At 50.3% G+C, this 15,695-nt stretch overlaps 1 pseudogene; it reads right to left on the reverse strand.

The window, feature by feature from the left end:
* Positions 1 to 13,112: 13,112 nt before the first annotated feature.
* On the reverse strand, positions 13,113 to 13,525 carry LOC123396250 (annotated as a pseudogene).
* Between the last annotated feature and the right edge of the window lie 2,170 nt (positions 13,526 to 15,695).

The raw sequence follows: 15,695 nt of genomic DNA on the forward strand, positions 1-15,695 counted from the left end.
GTGAGCTCATGCTTCACAGGATCGCGCGCAATACTAATAACACATGTACTGTCAGATAAGAGCAGAGTCGGTGTAGTGACAGAAACACCAAAATCCTGAAGTAACCACCGTAACCAAGTCACCTCTGCCGTCAAAAGAGTCATAACTCGCAACTCAGCCTATGCACTCGAACGGGAAACTGCAATTTGTTTCTTTGTCTTCCAGGCAATGAGAGAACCACCAAGAAAAACACAGTAAGCAGAAAGTGAACGGCGATATGAAGGATCACTAGCCCACGTAGCATCCGAATAGGCCTGAAGCTGTAAAGAACTGGAGCGAGGAAAGAATAGACGGTGAGAGATCGTGCCCCGAAGATATCGGAGAACACGGAGGAGATGACTATAGTGAACCGATGTGGGAGCAGAGACGAACTGACTCAGAATATGAACCTGATAATAGATATCCGGACGAGTGACAGCTAGATAAACAAGACTACCAACAAGATGATGATAACGCGTCGAGTCAGGCAGGGGATCACCATCAGTAGCAGAGAGGTGAACATTGAGCTCCATAGGAGTCTCAACAATGCGCTCATCAGTAAGAGCAGCACGAGCAAGAAGATCCTGGATATACTTTTCCTGGGATATAAAGAAGACATCAGAGGTAGAAGAAACTTCAATCCCAAGAAAGTAGCGCGGAGGTCCAAGATCAGACATAAGGAACTGCTCACTAAGACGGGCCTTAACAAAAGCAATATACTCGGGGTCATCCCCAGTGGTGACCATGTCATCAACATAGAGTAGAAGAATAGTCCGACCACGAGGAGAAAGGTGAATGAACAATGCTGGATCATGAACACTGGGTGAAAAACCAGCGGCAGTCACCACAGAGGCAAAACGCTTAAAGAGAGCGACGAAGACGACATACCATGCCATCAGAAACAGAATACCCAAGTGGTGGCTGCATGTACACCTCCTCACACAGCTCACCATTAAGAAAAGCATTCTTAACATCAAGCTGAGAGATAGACCAGTGGCGTGTAGAGGCCACGGCAAGAAGTGTACGAACAGTGGTCATATGAGCCACAGGAGCAAAAGTCTCGTCATAATCACGACCATGCTCCTGCTGAAAACCACGAGCCACAAGACGAGTTTTGTGACGCTCAAGAGAACCATCGGAGCGAGTCTTAACCTTGTAGACCCACTTACAAGTGATGGGACGGACTCCGGGAGGAAGGGAAACAAGATCCCACGTACCAGTGCGTTCAAGAGCAGCAATCTCCTCTGCCATCGCAAACTGCCATTCAGGATAAACAATAGCCTGATGATAAGTAGTCGGCTCAAGAACAGCAGCACCAGCGGTGGAAAATCTAAAACGATCAACAGGCGGACGAGGACGAGGACGCAAGCCATAAGTAGGCTGAGACGAGGATGACGACACATCCACAGAGGCATCCACAGAACGTGAACGATGAGTGTAACACTGAGGAAAAGATGGAACAATGGAAGGAGGAATCGCCAATGTAGAATGGGGGAGTGGCGACGAAGAAGTCACCGGAGATGAAGGTGTAGAATCCGGTGACATGCTCGACGAGGACACCGTGAAAGATGGTGGCGACAAATCAACTGGAGGTGGAGAAGCAAAGAGAGCGAAACGAATAGGCAAAGGCTCGACGGGTGTGATAGGTGTGTCAGGAAAAGTGAGGAAAGAGATATCCTCTACTGAAAAAGTCGAGGAAGATGGGCGTGGGTAGAAGGGACGAGACTCATCGAAAGTCACATCTCGAGGGATACGCATCCGACGACCGATAGGATCCCAACAATGATAGCCCTTATGCTCATCACTATAGCCTAAGAAGACACATTCAACGGACTAAGCGGTCAGTTTGGTGCGTTCGCGGGGGGCAAGAAGAACATAGCAAACACAACCAAACAAGTGAAGCATCGAATAATCGGGAGAACGATCAAAAAGACACCCGAAAGGAACACCACCCTCTAGGGCAGCGGAAGGCTGGAAATTGATGAGATAGGTGGAGGTGGAGACGGCCTCAGCCCAAAAATGAGGCGGGAGAGAGGCAGCAATCATCAATGCACGAGCCGTCTCAAGAAGATGACGATGCTTGCGCTCAGCCACGCCATTCTGAGCGTGAGCATCAGGACAAGAGAATTGAGAGAGAGTCCCTTGCTCAGCAAGAACACTACGCAACATCTTAGAGATATACTCGCCAGCGGAGTCAGCACGGAACACACGAATGGGAGAAGAGAACTCAGTATGAACCATGGTAGCAAAACGCTTATAAATGGACAACACCTCACTACGAGAGGTCATGAAATAAAGCCATGCGTGATGAGAGAAGTCATCTATGAAAATAATATAGTATTTATGACCCCCTTTCGAAGCGAAGGGAGCCGGACCCCATACATCGGAATGAACTAAATCAAAAGGACGCTTAGACACTGACTCACTATGTGGATATGGTAACCGAATCTGCTTGCCAAGACGACAACCCTGACACTCTAAAGAGGCATCTCCTGAGACAGACCCCAGAAGACCTCGACCAACTAATGACGACAAACGAGAACCACATAGATGACCAAGTCGATGATGCCACTGCTGGAAGGAACTGGTAGCCGAGGCGACCAAAGCGGAAGAACTGGCGATAGAGCGGGCAGCGAAAGGAACATGAAGCCAGTCCAACTCCCAAATACCCTCAGAATCACGGCGGCGAGGACCATCCCAAACCAGAATGTGCGTGCGACGGTCCTGGACAGAACAAGAGTCAAGGTCAAGGATGACACGACAACCAGAATCAACAAGTTGACCAGCGGAAAACAGATTCATGGTAAGTCGAGGAACATGAGCAACATCAGGAACAGAATAAGGAGTGGTAAGAGTGCCTCTACTAACGACAGGAAGGGGAGTACCATCAGCGGTGAGGACATAAACAGGAGAATCAAGCTATCGAAGGGACGACAGAGTGGAAGAATTAGAAGTCATATGAAAGGAAGCTCCAGAGTCCAGAACCCATGGGGATGTACCTGACTGTGTAGAAGGTGGTTGCTCAGTGCGGGAAGTCTCAGTCACAGAACCAACAGTACCCGTCGAGGAAGAACCTGAAGCAGCGAGCGAACGCTTAAGTCTCAGAATATCCTGCTTAGTCAAAACGATGGCTGAAGCTGTCGAGGTCTCTGTAGATGATGAGCGCGCCTTGCGCAAGTGTTTCTTCTCCGTGTAGCAGTTGGACTTAATATGACCATCATTGTTGCAGTAGCCACAATGTGGACGGAGGCGACTTGAGCCTCCAAAAGGTGTGGGCAAGAGCGGCGGAGCACTCGAGCGAGAAGGGGTCGGTGCAGCAGATGGCTTAGAAGTAGCCCGAGTAGCGAATACCGAGGGAACCTCCAGCAAACCAGCACCGCGTAAGCGAGTCTCCTCAGCACGAATCTCAGAAAGCGCCTCCATGAGAGAGATACGGCCACGAGCAAACAACTGAGCACGCCGGGGCTCAAACTCCTTACGGATCCGACCAGGAGACACGACCCACGATATTAGCGGGTCTCTCGGAACAGTGTGGAGGCCCGATAACAATCAGAAAGACACGCGCGCTGAGAGAAAATAGAAGAACTGTACGAATCTCGATTGGAATCGCACGGCTTAGAAAATAGATGGAAGCTAATAAATTTCATCCGGATGAAATTAGCGCTCCCGATAATTTATTTATTTTTGAAACGGTCAGCGGGGGAGACTCCCCACTTGAATATATTTCAAAAAGAATTGCATGCATCTACAACTTGGGTACACTTTCTAGGAAGTCATGTTTTTTTATGAACTTAGGTATATCTAGACAGATAGCATTGCCAGAGTTTGGTGAAGAATATTTATCAAAATAGAATAACTAAAATAAAAGCCTTGTTCCATTGACACCATTATTTCTGTGTGTTTTGCTGTTAAGGCCCCCTTTGATTCAAAGGAATTTCATAGAAATTTTGGAAGATTGATATCCTTAGTTTTTTTTTCTATATTGGTCATTTGATTCATTGGATTGGATTAATTCCATATAATTTTTTCCTGTAAAATCTTTTGTACTACATTTCATAGGAAATCTAACATCCATTCCAACCTTTTTTTATAATTTCTTTGTTTTTTCTATGACATCAAACACTCCTTACTAATCCTACCACGAATCAAAGAGGCACTAAGCGATTGTTGTTTACTAATAACAATGTTCTACCTTGTGTGACTGGTCTGGAGAGGATATACATATTATGGTTTATTAAACTCAGCAAGTTGATATGAGACAGATTCAATATATCGGGGTTTGGTCATCTATCTCTTTCCTTGACAGCTCAAGCAGAAAAAATTCAGGTGACTGGGGACCCAATATGGGCTCGTAGCCATGGTCAGAATTATCGACGACGACTACTACCCCTTGACTAGCCGGTGGCAAGGACGTCTGGAGTCTGGACGTGTATCTCACACTTGGTGCAGGTATAAATCATTAAAACATCATGGACTATTTTTCATCAGCATGTAGCAAAACTGAATGAATTCGTCATGTGCTTCACCATATATAGGAGAAAAAAATCTGCACACAGTAGCAGAAAGGATCAGCCAGGAGCAAAGGTGAGTCCTTAGTCCTTTATCAAACCTGCTTCTTTTTAAACTGACATATAGTACTATATGAAAACATGGGAGGCCTATGCTCAAGTAAAAAAGGAAGTATAAGGTCAGTCAAACTAAGGTGTAAGTTGAGGAAAGTGTTCACACCAATATCTATCCGGCCAAGGCACATTGGAGTTTTTGAGAATTCGCAAATCTAGTGCATGCTATTGAAGTGCAAAGCCACTTAAGCCATCAACATTTCACGAAAAAGGGTTTCCCTCCGCTTTGTATTACAAAGCAACCAACCGATGCAGTGAACGATAGGCGCTGGGGCGGAAGCAGCACAATCACACAAAAAAACGAAAGAGAAAAAACAAAAGAAGAAAATACCGACAACGACGGATCAACAGAAACGAAGAAGCTTCGCGATCACTGCGCCCACCGAAGATCTCCCACCAAGCTCCAAGGCTCCGAAGCGCCAACACCAATCAACACCTTCAAGAAGGACCGCGACGATGACGACGTTGTTGCCAAGGATTTCCTTCGGAGGCGACGAGGCGAGAGGAAGGGTAGCCCCCGATGTCCTCCAGGAAGGTCCGACGGCACTCACAGGCACCACCGCATCGATGTCGGCCAGGCCGACAAAGGGTTTCCCCGATCCCAACATTCACCTCGGATGCTTCGGAGCCCGCCACCAGACCGACCATCATCCTGGGCCAAAGCGGTCTTGAAGCCTCCACACCGTCTCACCACGGCACCACGAGGTGAGCTCTGCACGGTGACGAATTGGAGCCGGGACTAGGGGCAGCAACACCGTCGACACGCGGGAGGGCTCAACCTCCACCGTCAACGACGGTAGCCGACCGGACACAATAGCAGGAGCATACCAGGCCCGTGAGCCCACAGGCCTGGCCGGGCCCTCCAAGCCCGTAAAGCTCCTGATGTCTCGCTGCAACAGGCACGCCATCGACGTCGCCGCCCCCGTCCGAGCTGCTCCTCACCACACAGACGACGATGGAGCCACATCGATGGCCGGTCCGCTAGGACCCAGATGGGGCCCGTAGGGCCCAGATCTGGGCCGGGGCGGGCCGTCGGCCATCTCGCACCACCACGCCGCCTCGCTGCCAATGGCCACACCACCACCTCGCGCGCTGTCGGACACCACCGTCGGGTGATCGGGCCGCCGCCAAGCCAAGGAGCACCGCCGCCGCCCCATGCCCCAGGTAGGGGAGCCGCGTACGCGGGGACTGAAGGTCCCGCCGCCGCCAGTACCACCCGAGCCTGTGCCGGGGTCGCCTGCTGGCGACGACGGGGAGGGATGGGGGAGGAGGACGGTCGAAGGGGAGGGCGATCGCGCGTCGCCCCGGCCACCTCCCGAGGAGGCGGTGCAGGGACGGATCCGGGAGGGGGGGAGAGGGGGAGGAGGGGGTGGCGGGGCGGCCGGCGGCCGGCGACGGCGAGGAGGACCTAGGGGAGTTGGTGGCGGGGGTGAAGGAGAGGGAGGAGCCCTAGGAGCCCGTTGCCCCGCGTCGGTTGGAAGGGAGCTTAGCTAGAATATAATACGTCGGCCATCAACATTTTAGTCTTTGTATGCAACTATTGATCATGTATGATCTCTTTCATCATCTGTGGAAATTTCAACGTGCCTTGAACGATGCGGGCACCTGCTCATTTGGCTCATATGATCCACGTTTGGCTCATATGATCCACGCAAGCACTTAGACCTAGTCTCTACCCCTTACAGCGACTGGAGACCCGGTTGGAGCTAGCTATGGGAGCCCGTTTCGGTGTTAGATCAAATGAATGATGTGAAATGGCCATAGTCGCTTTCGGAGTTCAATATCACACATGGTGAATCGGTCCACAATCCCAGCCCGAGGCTCCCGCGACACCTAGGGTTCCCCCTCCCCCCTCCGCCGCCGCCGGCCCTCCGTCGGTCAGGCTCCTCCTCCGCCGCCGTCCCCCGCCTCCTCCCTCCCCCCCTCCTGGATCGGCCTCGCGCCGCCTTCCCGGGAGGTGGCCGGGGCGGCATGCAAGCTCTTGTCCCACGAGCGGCCTCCTCCTCCGGCTCCCCTCCCCCGCCGTCGTCGGCGGGCGCCCCCGGCGCTGGCCCGGGTGGTGCCGGCGGCGGCGAGCCCTCCTTTCCCAGCGCGCTCGGTTCCCCTTCTTCGACCTCAGAACGATTTTTGTTAATTGCTTTGTACAAAGTGGAGGAAACCCTTTTTCATCGTATCACACATGGTAGGAATCCCCTTTCTCGACCGATTTTTGTTTTGCTAATGCTCTGACCGGGATAGTTCAAAGTTCAGTCGACGGAACTTGTCTATATCTCATTAACCTCCAAATCTGGTTTTGTTTCTATTTCATTTATTTATAATGCAAGAGAGGAAGCCCTCCCAGCCTCTGCACCATATGATAAACAAATCCAGTTTATTGCAAAGTTCTTTTTTAGCCGATTTATTGCATCATATATTCATTTGATGAACAAACCCGTAGTTTATTTTCCTTTTTAATAAAAGGCTCCATATAGCCTGAGTTCTCTTTCCACTTTCCAGCAATCTCTATCTAAATCGGGTCATAAATCCCTCGATATATAGTCAAGTTCAACTGAGTTAATTGCAAAAAACTACCACAATTCGGCCGTATTGCAAGTTGGTGCCATCTTTTAATTTTTTTACAAATACATACCAAGATACACGCAGTATTTTGCAATCATTGTATTTCTACGTATAGATGCTTTTTCTGACTGATATGACCCACCGATCGGTCTCTTTTAAAAAACGACCTCGACCGCTTCGGCTGGTGGGGAAACCGGCTCTTTCTCTCCACGCGGACCGGATAGGCTGGGAAAACGTCTTGAAGCTTCCAGCCCTTCGGGCGGTGAGCCTGGCTGGTGTTGGCCCAGACCGTGTCGTGAAGTACTTTCCGACGACACGCGACGACCAACGACGAAGCAACGCTGGCTAACTCGACGAATTACTTTTACGCCAAGACGCACCGCAATACAAAGCTGGTTGACGCGCACGTAGCAAGCTAGCAAAGCACCCATGCTAGCAGCTGGATGGATACTAGCTACGGCAGCTAGCTAGCTTGAACGAGTCGTTGGCTAGTCAACACACGAGAGAATACGAGGCGACTTGATGACCAATAAGTGCGTGTCGCATCTATGATTTTATTACTTTGTGATCTGATCTGAACTCACGATGTACAAAGTACAGGGTATACAGATGTATATATAGGAGCAGCTAGGACCAATCCGATCTAGTCAAACTCGGCTAGAAAATCTAATCCTACTACAACTACAACTAGGTGATTGAGCGTGTACTAGTCGGACACAAACCACGTCGTGGTTATTTCCAACAATCACCCCCCTAAACATGACGTTGTCATGTCACCGCTCCTACGCCATTGCTTCTTCGCGTCTTTAGAATCTTGTCTCGATCCAAAGCCTTGGTCAGCAAGTCCGCTAGCTGATCATCGGTGCGATTGTAGTTGACCTTTGTCTTCTCTTTTTCCACGCATCCTTCATGTAGTGATACATCGTATCAATGTGCTTGCTCTTATCACGCCGCACTGCATCCTTACGTAGAAAAAATATAGACTCACTGTCAACATTGAGCACCACTTGTTCCGGATCTCGATCCATGAGATCACCGTGTAGCCTTAGCCACACATCTTGACACTCTGCTTCACTTGAAGTCGATGTCATCCGTTTCTGCTTTCGTGATAACCAGCTTACTACGCTTCCACCAAGAAAATATGCCAAGTCCGAGGTACTCTTACGGTCGTCAACAATTCCTTCCTTATCACTACCACTGTAGCCGAGTAGTCTCACCATCTTCTTCTTGCTCAGCTCAAGACGAGGTTTCATTGAAGCATCAATTGGATTGCAATCTCTCATGCCACAGTTTTCAAGTACCTTCCTTGTGTATGCCTCCTCACAGAGTGTGATCCCTTCCGGATTTTGATGTACCTCTGGCCCGAGGTAGCAACTCAAAGGACCTAGACCATCCATCTTGAAAAGCTCCTTCATTTGTAGCTTGAACTTTGCAATCACCTCTTCATCTGCTCCAGTAATCAATAGATCGTCTTCGGAAATGCCAACTAGTAGACGATCCCTTCCTTCACCTCTCTTGTACATTGCATGCTCCATTGGGGCTTTCTCAAATCCAAGAGAAATCATAGTCTGATCAAGTTTAATTTTCCATGCCCGAAGGTCCTGTCGTCGCCCATACAAGACTTTGTGTAGCTTCAATACCTCATGCCCTTCTCCCTCTTTGATGAAACTCGGTGGTTGATTCACATACACATCTCCTCCATTCAAAACCGTGGATTTTACATCCATGTGATGTATCTTCCATGATTTTTGAGCCGCGAGAGCGATGAGTAATCTCATCGATTCCATCCGTGCAACGGGAACGAACACTTCTTTGAAGTCCACACCTTCATCTTGCATGTACTCTTTGGCTACTAGCTTCGCTTTGTGCTTTGCACAATTTCCTTCAGCTTCTTTCTTGATCTTAAATTCCCACTTGAGCTCCATGGTTTTTTCATTGTTGGGAAGATCCACAAGCTCCCATGCATTGTTGTCGTGGATCGACCCCAACTCTTCTTTCATAGCATAACGCCAACACTCCTTCGTATTTGCGTCTTTAAAATCTGCCGGTTTCTCGGCAATTGCTAGACACCTTCGCCCACTTCCTTTGATCTTTACCGGGTCAATTGTCCGAAGAGTATCCTCCGAATATGTGTGTAACATCGGCAGTAGCTTTATGGATATAGGTGATGGTGTCCTTTCCTCCTTCATGGGTATCGGCGTTACCTTGTCGTTCCTGCCTCCCGGCGTTGCAGTGGCCAAATTTGGCAAAACTGCACTTGACAAAACCTCTGATCTCCCTGGTAGATCAAAAGCCCGACCTACTCCACCAAAACCAAGCTCAACTCCGCATGGACTTTCCGGTAGGATTATTGGGTTGCACCTCACTTCTGGCCTGCTGGAAAGGTCCGCTAGATAGTTTCTTTGTGATAGACTAAGTCCACCACGTTCACCTCCTAGCACTTCTTCTCCTGCTGGACTATGTTGGCTGCAACCTGCTTCTTCACTTACCGGTCCATGCCTTGCCTCGTCTCATCGTATTGGTTGACTGCTTTGAAGGCTCCAAGGAGCACTTCCCTGTTGTCCCAGCCTGTGGGCCTCGCATCGCTGTTGCTGGCTCTCGCTCTCCTGGCCGACCACCACGTCGCCTGGTCGAGTGCACGCAGCACTCGTTTCACCAGAGAAATCCGCCTTGCCATCCATCTTGTCTAGCGACACATCACAAGTACGCCTTGCTTCTCCGTGGACTTCTGACGTCGTCTTGTGTTTGTCAGATGGAGTGATATTTGTGTCCGTAGCATTGACACAAATTCCAGAATTAAGTCCCGCGTTAGTAGCTTCAACACGAGTTTTGGAATCACCCCTCATGTTTGTAACAAGGCCGCTTCTCCACGGCCGAGCGCATGCAATGAGCGCTTCCTTCGCTCCAGCAAAGATAGCACTTACACCCGTAGCATTGGTGTAAGTTTCGGATTCACCCCCCGCATCCGTAGCATTGATACGGGTTTCTGAACCATGATGTTGAGAACAAACTTTTCCTTCATGGAGTGCGGCAATTTCTTTAGCCGACACTTGAAGAACTGGATCCTCCTCGTCCATGAGTTCACACATCAACATCATATCACCTTCATCTCCTTGTTGGGCCATGAGCGCCTTCTCCTTCGGGGGATTCTTGCACTCCGACTTGAAGTGCCCCATTATGCCACAGTTGTGACACTTGATCTTGCGCTTGTCGAACTTCTTCTTCTTCTTCGGAGCGCCATCGTTGACGTCCTTCTGACTTTGTTCGTTTGGCACACGATCTTGGCGAGCGTAACTGCTAGAGCCCTCACCTTCTCTCCTTGAGTCCAGCGCCTGCCACTGAGCCCGCGTGAGCATGACATGCTCATCGTTCATCCCATCCCCGAGACTGTACCTCATACGCTCGTCGTGAGCCTTGTAGCGTCCGACGAGATCATCAATGGAGAGAGTCGCAAGATCGACGCACTGCTCGATCGCCGTGACAATTTGCAGGTACCGGGAAGGAGCCGCACGCAAGAACCGGCGGACAACCGAGGCCTCCGTTAGATTCTCTCCAAGTGCGCGGATCCGATTGACGAGAGTAGCTACCCGTGAAGCAAACACGTCCACAGACTCATTGTCGTCCATGACCAAAGTCTCATAGTTCCTTAAGAGAGTTTGGAGATTGGCTTGCTTGACGCGGTCGTGTCCTTCGAACATGAGCTTCAAGGTATCCCACACCTCTTTCGCTGTTTCTTTGGCGATCAGGTGTTGGAGGACATCCATTGACATCACCGAGTAAATCGCCGATGCCGCCTGCCGATCCTTCTAGTGCTCGGCTCCCCCCTTCTTGAAAGCGTCGCCTCCTGGATCGACTGCGTCTCACAACACGTTGGCGCGGAGACCATACTCCATCAGTGCCTTCCAGACCCTGAAGTTCTCGCGGTCAAATCGTGGGTACGACGAACTCGTCGGAGCAGCAAATACTTTAGCCGCACCGGAGTACGCCGCCAGCTGCTTCGCCTTGTCGTCCTCCGACATGATCTTCCCTTACTAGAAGATCAACCTTGCTCTAGATACCAATTGTTGGCCCAGACTGTGTCGTGAAGTACTTTCCGACGACACGCGACGACCGACGACGAAGCAACGCTGGCTAACTCGACGAATTACTTTTACGCCGAGACGCACCGCAATACAAAGCTGGTTGACGTGCACGTAGCAAGCTAGCAAAGCACCCAGGCTAGCAGCTGGATGGATACTAGCTAAGGCAGGTAGCTAGCTTGAACGAGTCGTCGGCTAGTCAACACACGAGAGAATACGAGGCGACTTGATGGTCAATAGGTGCGTGTCGCACCTATGATTTTAGGAAACTCTTACCTCCCACCGGCTGATCTGAGTGATCTATCCGCCGCTTCCTCGTCTGTTGATCTTGCTTCATCCGACGGAACAGATCGTGCCCGGGCGCCAACGGAGCAGAGACCTACCGAGACCATTTCCTGAAACTGGAGCGTTGTTTCAGGAAACGGTCCTGAAGCTGGGCACGCTCGCGATCGCTGGAAGGAGGTGGCGGCTACCGGATCTGGGAGGGCGACGGCGCGGCCCTCGTCCCCGACGCCGGCCGGCCCACCGCCCCTGACGCCGGCCACTCCCGTTGCAGTCCCTCCGCCACGACGTCGGCTGGCCCTCCCTACCCCCACCCCCGCGCCGCCAGCCGCTCGCCTCCGACGTCGGCAGCCCAACGCACGCCGCAGTCAGCCGCTCCCGCCGGCAGCCCCTCCGCCCCCGATGTCGGCCGGCCCTCCCCTCCCCCCACCCTTCCCCACCCCCCGCGCCGCCAGCCGCTCGGCCCCGACGCCTGCCGGCCTCCGCACGCGGCAAGCCGCATCACGAAGGATTTACAGAAAGACGAAGAGAAAAAAACTACAACAAGCAAATTGTTTTTGAAACTCGACAGTTGTTTCAGGAATTAACGGATCCTGCAATAAAGCGAAAGTTTCCGCAACTCGAACGTCGTTTCAGGAAATAACTACTGACCATGCGGCGGGGACGCGGGGCGTTAGATCGGCATCCGACGGCTAGCTAAGTGGCGGATAATTTTTAAAAATCCTCCGACGGACGCGTAGCGTTCCCCTATGATTTTATTACTTTGTGATCTGATCTGAACTCACGATGTACAAAGTACATGGTATACGGATGTATATATAGGAGCAGCTAGGACCGATCCGATCTAGTCAAACTCGGCTAGAAAATCTAATCCTACTACAACTACACAACTAGGTGATTGAGCGTGTACTAATCGGACACAAACCACGTCGTGGTTATTTCCAACAGCTGGTCTTCTTGGGACTGCTCCCAGAGCAGGCCGAGGAGAGGAGCTCGCGGTGCACGGCGGCGTAGAGGTTGGAGACGAGGAAGTCGGTGGCGTCGGGGCCGTTGAAGCCGTCGTAGATGCCGACGAACACCCAGCCGCGCTCCTTCGACACGACGACGTGGACGCGGTCCTCGCCGGCCTTGCCCTGCGGCCTGCGCCCACTGCAGCCCATTGGAGTCCCCGCCACAGGCAGCGACGGCCGCCGCGGCGTCGGGCGAGCCGAGATCCGGGTGGCCCTGGAACCGGTCGGTGCGGGCGAGCAGCACGCGCGTGAAGTCGCGGATGCGGCGGCCGCCGTGGGACAGGCTCCGGCGCATCGCGGGGACAGCCCCGCCGCCCCCGCCCATCCTGCGCGAGGCGACGGCGATGGTGGTGACGCAGATGAGGTTCTCGGCCTCCTCCATGAGCGCCCGGATCCAGCCGCCGCTGTGCTCGAATCGGCCATGCAGAGACGCCATGGTTTTGATTCTGCCATAGCTGCTTGCCTGGGTTTATATTTATACATGAGCTGCAGCTGAATGTTCGTGTCTTTCTTTTGTATAGGTTGCGGTTCTTGAGTCGGAGCTACAGCGGGTGAGCGAGGAGAACCAGCGGCTGGGCGAGATGCTCACGGAGGCCGCCCAGCCCGAGTGCGCCGGAAGCGAGGAACCCGATGACGGCCATGCCGATGGTGAGCGCGTCCGGGACCAGCACGGGGCTGAAGAGCAGGAACACCGGCGTGGCCACAGCCAGCCCCACCACGGTGCCCGCCAGCGCCAGCCCCGACAGCACCAGCAACAGCCGGCCCAGCGGGAACAGCGTCGCCATCGTCAGCGCCTGCGACCCCGGCGGCCCTTCTCCTGCAGCATGCCCATCTGACCGCGCCCGTGCTGCTGCTGCCCTGCGCCGTGGTGGCTGCCGTACTGCCCGCCGTGCTGCAGAAAGGAGAGGGAGTCGGGCTGGGAGAGAGCGCGAGTGCGGCTGGATCCGGTCCGCATGGAGAGAGAGAGCCGGTTTCCCCTGGCCAAAGCGGTTTAGGTCGGTTTTTTCTGTAAGAGACTGACATGTGGGTCATATGTGTCAGAAAGAGCATCTATACATAGAAATACAAGATCTGCAAAATACAGCCTGTATTTTAGTACGTACAGGAACAGAGCCAGCATTCATGCATAGAGGGAGCAAGTTTGTTCATGGAAGAGACAAAGTTCATATAAAATGAAATTTTTTGACTACAACAACCATAATCATAGTAGAAGAATCAATTTGTTAGGGGGTCTAGCCCCCCTCGTCCCCCCTAAATTCGTCCATGATACGTATTTGCAAAAAATTTAAAAGATGGCACCAACTTATAAATACGGCCTAAATTATGGTAGTCTTTTGCAATTAACTCAGTTCAACTTTGTAGTGTCAATTAGTCTTGACCAATTCCGTGTCCTGCAATAGTTGTAACCAAGGTTCGGCTCTCAATCACTTAATACGTAGGCAGATGATGTACATTTTCTTATTGCCCACCAAAGTTGACCGACCTTGTACGTAGTCGATCCCGAAAATACTACGAGAAATATCACAAGCCGGTGGAGTATTGAACATGGAGCGGGGCTCATTCTGCGTCAGACCCTAGCATGGCTGCTCTCTCCGGGACACAGATTTTGTCGAACCATTTGCGTGCAACGCATATCCGATCTATCCATCCTGCGTGCACGTCGAACCAACTATTCCCTCCGTTCTTAAATATAAGTCTTTATAAAAATTCTATTAAAGGACTACATACGGATATATATAGACATACTTTAGAGTGTAGATTCATTCATTTTGCTTCATATGTAGTCATCTAGTGAAATCTTTTAAAAGACTTATATTTAGGAACGGAGGGAGTATTCTGTATGCATGTGAAATCAACAGACTTTCTGTACCTCTTTTTTCTCTCTCCCAAACAAATTCATCATTTTATTACTCCTTTCTAAACTTAAATCATTTATATCTTCTAAACCAATATTTCAAATTTAATTTTTTGTATATATTTAAACTTCTGGCATAAAGACATTTAGAACAAGACCAATGTTGAATATATTTGAATTAGTTTGATTTTTTTATTTGAGTTTATCATAAATACATTTTCTGGCAAAGTTCTTTAATATCGTGTGCGGCTCAAACAAGTTCCATAAACTTTTCATCAAAGTTCTAGCAAGCTGTTTATAAAATTCTTCAGTTTTAAATACATTTTCTAGCAAAGTCCTTTCATATTTCTAACAAAGTACATGCCTGTTATTTAGAAAGTTCTTCACTGTTCCAACCAAAAAAGTGTTTCAAATGTATCCAAGACTGATCTTTCTCTAAAGGGCTTGGCGTCATGATTTCAAATATGTAAAAGAGTTTCAGAAACATGTTTTTGATCTAAAAGATATGAGCCATCTAAATTATGAAAAAAATGAAAGTGATAGAGTTAGAGGAGAGAGAAAAGATAAAGTAGGCATGCATGTGTCAGTGTGCACAGCTAAGAGGGATAGAGAAGAACCATGCACATGCAAAAGGCTCGCATCTATACGAAGGAGCAACGACAGGGATTGAAGTTGCGTGCACAACCAGTTGGGCATAGACATATTCGCTCTCTGTGTATATAGGAGTACATGTGCCTTTATCAAGGCCTCAAGGGGTGTCCCGTGTGATTGTGCGGCGCACCACTCACCAAAGTTCACCAGTACCTCTGCTGGCTGGCCATGGCTCATGGCTTCACCTTCATGCGTTCGTCTTCTTATGCTTCTCCTACTCCTACCCAGGCCGCCCACTTTATGACGGCAACGCCGTTAGCAACGAGATGACCCAGCCCATGCGGCCATCCGTGATCCCCGGCATTACTCATTCTACTCGAGGCAAAGTCGAGTAGACGAGACAACTGCATCCCCGATCTGGGCCTTTATGACCTATGTAGTATTCTGAGTGTTATGATGTTGTCTGTTGAACTATGAAGTTTTTATCTTCTTAAGTATGAAGTATGAACTATGTCTGTTGAACTATGAACTATGATGTTATGCTGAGTGTTATGCTTTGAATTATGGTGTTATGCTGTGAATTATTGTGTTATGCTGTAAATTATGGTGTTGTGAATTTATCTGTTGAAGTATAAAAATCCGGATCCTCGATGTTGAGGAGAATCATTCTTTGCCAAGG

The sequence above is a fragment of the Hordeum vulgare genome, chromosome 5H (assembly GCF_904849725.1).
Source record: "Hordeum vulgare subsp. vulgare chromosome 5H, MorexV3_pseudomolecules_assembly, whole genome shotgun sequence".
In the NCBI taxonomy this organism is placed as follows: domain Eukaryota; kingdom Viridiplantae; phylum Streptophyta; class Magnoliopsida; order Poales; family Poaceae; genus Hordeum; species Hordeum vulgare.